Source organism: Zalophus californianus, chromosome 11 (assembly GCF_009762305.2).
Source record: "Zalophus californianus isolate mZalCal1 chromosome 11, mZalCal1.pri.v2, whole genome shotgun sequence".
Classification (NCBI taxonomy): Eukaryota; Metazoa; Chordata; class Mammalia; order Carnivora; family Otariidae; genus Zalophus; species Zalophus californianus.
The window spans coordinates 35,492,710-35,497,731 of record NC_045605.1 but is presented as its reverse complement, the minus strand read 5'-3'; the positions used below and the strand labels follow the sequence as shown (position 1 = coordinate 35,497,731).

General features: G+C 36.0%; 1 pseudogene; it reads left to right on the top strand.

Annotated features, from left to right (window-relative positions):
• Nucleotides 1-222: 222 nt before the first annotated feature.
• Nucleotides 223-1,893, top strand: LOC113913711 (annotated as a pseudogene).
• The last annotated feature ends 3,129 nt before the right edge of the window (nt 1,894-5,022 follow it).

Sequence of the window (5,022 nt, the reverse complement as noted above, 5' to 3'; positions counted from 1 at the left end):
TAAACATCTCAAGAAAATTTTCTTGACCATTGCATTAGAGGAGCCCATATCAAGATCAAGGTCTTAACTAATTTGTAGGAAGTTAGGGACAGTTTTATGGGAAAATATATAGAGATATTAGATGTTTATCTAGGTATTTCATAGAGAAATTAGGTTTCAGTCAAATAGAGATGATGGGGAAGAGTCCTTTCCTCGCCTCCAATGGCCTGTCTCACTGCCCACATGCCCTGTCACTGCCCTGCAGAAGTGCCTTTATTACTCACAGTCTTTCACTAAATTATGCCAGTGTCAAGAACACTGGCTCCTCATCCACTTGGGCCTATACCAAAGGTATAAAAGCTGGTGCAGATGCTTGAGTCTTAATGCTTCAAGGTACAGACCTTTTAACCAATGTTGTAGCCCTTACTATGGAGCAAAGGGAAGAACAGTGATTATTGACCAGAGTTGAGGAAGTCCTAAAGTAACAAAAGATAGTGTGACTATTGCAAAAGCAACTGACTTAAAAGATAAATATAAAAATATTGGTGCTAAACTTGTTCAAGATGTTGCCAATAACACTTTCAAAGAGGCTGGGGATGGCACCACTACCACTACTGTCCTGGAATGCTCTATTGCCAAAGAAAGCTTCGAGAAGATTAGCAAAGGTGTTCATCCTGTGGAAGTCAGGAGAGGTGTGATATTACCTGTTGATCCTGCAATTGCTGAACTTAAGAAGCAGCCTTCAGTAACAACCCCTGAAGAAATTGTTCAGGGTGCTATGATTTCTGTAAATGGAGACGAAGAAATTGGCAACATTATTTCTGATGCAATGACAAAGTTTGGAAGAAAGGGTGTCATCACAGTAAAGGGTGGGAAAAATACTAAATGATGAATTAGAAATTATTGAAGACATGAAATTTGATCAATTTCTCCATACTTTATTAATACATCAAAAGGTCAGCAATGTGAACTCCAAGATGCCTATGTTCTACTGAGTGAAAAGAAAATTTCTAGTGTTTGTTCCATCATTCCTGCTCTTAAAATTACCAATGCTCACTGTAAGCCCTTGGTCATAACTGCTGAAAATGTTAATAGAGAAGCTCTGAGTACACTCACTTTGAGTAGGCTAAAAGTTGGTCTTCAGGTTGTCGCAGTCCAGGCTCCAGGCCTTGGTGACAATAGAAAGAATCAGCTTAAAGACATGGCTATTGCTACTGGTGGTGCAGTGTTTGGAGAAGAACTGACCTCACAACTTAGAAAAAGTTGGAGAGGTCATTGTGACCAATGATGATGCCATGCTCTTAAAAGGAAAAATTGAGAAGTCTCAAATTGAAAAATGTATTCAAAGAAATCATTGAGCAGTTATATATCACAACTAGAAAATATGAAAAGGAAAAACTGAATGAACGTCTGGCAAAACTCAGATGGAGTGGCTGTGCTGAAGGTTGGTGGGACAAGTGATGTTGAAGTGAATGAAAGAGTTACAGATGCCCTCAGTGCTCCACCAGCTGCTGTTGAAGAAGGCATTGCTTTGGGAGGGGGTTGTGCCCTGCTTTGATGCATTCCCGCCTTAGATTCAATAACTCCAGCTAATGAAGATCAAAAAATTGGTATAGAATTATTCAGAGAACACTCAAAATTCTTCCAGTAACCACTGTTAGGATCATTGATAGTTGAGAAATTTATGCAGAGTTCCTCAGAAGTTGGTTATGACACTGTGCTTGGAGATTTTGTGACTATGGTCGAAAAAGGAATCATGGATCCAACTAAGATTGTAAGAACTGCTTTCTTGAATGCTACTGGAATGGCCTCTCTGTTAACTACAGCAGAAGTTGTAGTCACTGAAATTCCTAAAGAAGAGAAAGACCCAGGAATGGGTGGAATGGGAGGTTGTATGGAGGTGGCATGTTCTGATTCCTAGAATAGTGCTTTACCATTATTTTTTTTAAAGTTTCTTAAATATATATTTAACATTTTTAGAAGCACAGAAAATTAAGAAATTTAACAAAGAGGCATGAACCACATCCCACACTTAAGAAATATTAAAATTTTGCTCTATTTCCCTCAGATATATAATGACCAAAACATGATAGACAAAATCTTTCTTGGTTTGTATACATTTAATATGAATAGATCCATAAAATATATAATATCATGTCAGTGTTCTTGTTACATCTTTGTATAAATGTTTTATGTTGTTTATTTATTTCTGTAACTTACTCTTAATATTACTTTTGAGATCTATCTTTATTAATACATAAATTTAGTTTATTTCAACATATATATAACATCCCATTACATGAATATTCCACAATTATTTATGCTTGGTATTGTAGAAATAAACATCCTTTACACAAGTTTCTGTAAGATACACATTCAGATCTAGGATTGCTAATATGTTTACTGTCATAAAATCTGGACATTTTTACTTTGATTTTGGTAAATTTCTAAGATGACTATACCAGTTTATTGCTCTGCCATCAGGGTAAGATAATCCCTATCATCCCAAATACTCACCAAGGCTTGATATTTTATCAGCCTTTTAAATATTTGCAACTCTGATGGGTTTGAAATGGTATCTCCTTATTTTAATCTGCATAAACACTAATGTTTACTTCTATAAAATTTATCTAAAATTATTATATAACCTTCCACTGTTACACATTTTGTCTTATTGATTTATAAAAGCCATTATTAATTTAGAATACAATTACTTGCCTGTGAATGTATTAATAATAATTTGTTACAGATGAACTGTCCTTCAAGTTTATTATTTTTCAACCTCCTTTATATATTTAAATATACACATACTATTTTAAGTAGCCTATATGTTAATTGTGAAACATAAAAGTATAATAACCACCTGTGACTTCACCACCAGAACACTCTCAATGTCTACATCCCCTTTCCCCTGTCCTCTTCTCCAAGGCTACTGTCTCTTTCTTGGGTGTAACACTCCCTTACTTTTTTTAAAAATTTTATTATGTTATGTTAATCACCATACACTACATCATTAGTTTTTGATGTAGTGTTGCATGATTCATTGTTTGCGTATAACACCCGTGCTCCATGCAGTACGTGCCCTCTTTAATACCCATCACTGGGCTAACCCATCCCCCCACCCCCCATTATTTTTTTTAAAGATTTTATTTATATATTTGAGAGAGAGAGACAGAGAGACAGAGATATAGAGATAGAGCAGGAGTGGGGAAGAGAGGGAGAAGCTGGCTCCCCATTGAGCAGGGAGCCTCACTGGGCTCAATCCCAGGACCCTGGGATCATGACGTAAGCAGAAGGCAGCCGCTTAATCAACTGAACCACCCAGGAGCCCCAGCCCTTTACCATTATTAATGAACTGTGAGAGGAAGCTCAAGGCAGTGCTCCTCAACAATAACTTCAGAGAAGCCAGTTGAAGGAAATGACTGAAGAAAAGCCTGGCTGATATTTAAGAAAATCACTGTAACCATCAGTTACTGGTTTCAGTTGACAACATACAATGGTTTACTACTGTCATTGTCCATGCCTACGGAAAATTTATATTATATTTTTGAATAAAAAGACATTTGCACATTCCTGACAACTGAGTGCAAGGGCCATGTACCAATGTACTGCTTTCAACTTAAATCACTGAGGCATTTTTACTACTATTCTGTTAAAAATCAGGATTTTAGTGCTTGCCATTACCAGATGAAAAGTAAAAAAGTAGCCTTTCTGTGGAGAGTATGAATAATTGTATACTAAGTAGAGAAATATCAAATTATGTGACAACTTTGTGTAATAAGAACTTGCTTAAAGTTAAAAAAAAGTGATGAGGAAAAATGTTCTTGATAAAGAAGATTTTAAGGAGGAAATTGGGGAATTCCTAGGTGAAAAATACAAACGTACTTTGAATCCTTTCTCTGTCACTTAGTCTCTTTGAAAGCTTGGGTAATTTCTTAACTTCTTTGAATTTCAATTTTCTCGTCTATTAAATGGTTTCTCGTCTAATAAAATCCTCTACGAAAGATGTGAGAAAATACCAGTATGAGTCACCAGGAAATCCAGTCGGAAATGTGATGATCATTTTCCTCCATGCATCTGATGTCCTGTGAGTCTAACCTTCAATACCAAGAAAGGAGAAACCTATTCTCCTAAAACTTATTTGAAAATTCTGTTGGCTACTTCTGCTACACTCAATGGGGACCATGGATTCTGACTTAGCATGATAATTCCTTTGCTCTTGGGCCTGTCCTTCTAAATACTTTAGATTCAAGTAATTGCCTGTGTGAATGTTTTGCATGTCACATACAAATAGTCACATCATACACCTTGTTTAACTTTAGCATCCCTATATTAAGAGATGCCACAACACAGCTACTTTGCTTTAGGAACTGGTGCTGTGACAGCTGAGATACACAAAGTCTGTAGCAGAGTGAGGAGCTTAAGGTACTCATTTGCATGTCAAAACCCAAATTTTGCTTCTTCCTCATTTTTATTGACAATGATTGTGTCTAGTTATTGGGAACAACCTGAAAGAGTTGTGCATCTCAATGAGTTATCTAAATGCTTTGCTATAGTAGAGCTACAGATTAAAATAAAATTTTAATCATGTATCCACCTAAGTGCTAGAATAATAATAATGATTAAGGATCCCAGTCTGCTTTTTGTTCTACAAAATGAGCTTGACATCCATAGGAGGGAGGAAAAAAAGACAACTTCTTTCATTTCTTTATTGGCAGTTTTTATTGAAATCTTAGAGTGCTGGGAAACCTGGAAATCTGCCCACTTTCTTTAGAGTCAGTACAGTTTAAATTTTACCATCTACATGGGCAAGTTTCTCTTGATGAACTCACATCTTTATAAAACTTCACTTATGAACAGTGTTTTATCAGACATGTTATTTTAAAAATTATAGGACTGAGTTATAGGTAAATAAATAAATCAAAGAATACTAGGTGGATAACCTCATAATCCGATACCTGTTCCCAATATGTCATTATTTAATACTTCACTGACCATAGATATGGCACTTTCCCCCCCGATATCTCAGCTTCTGCCCTGTAC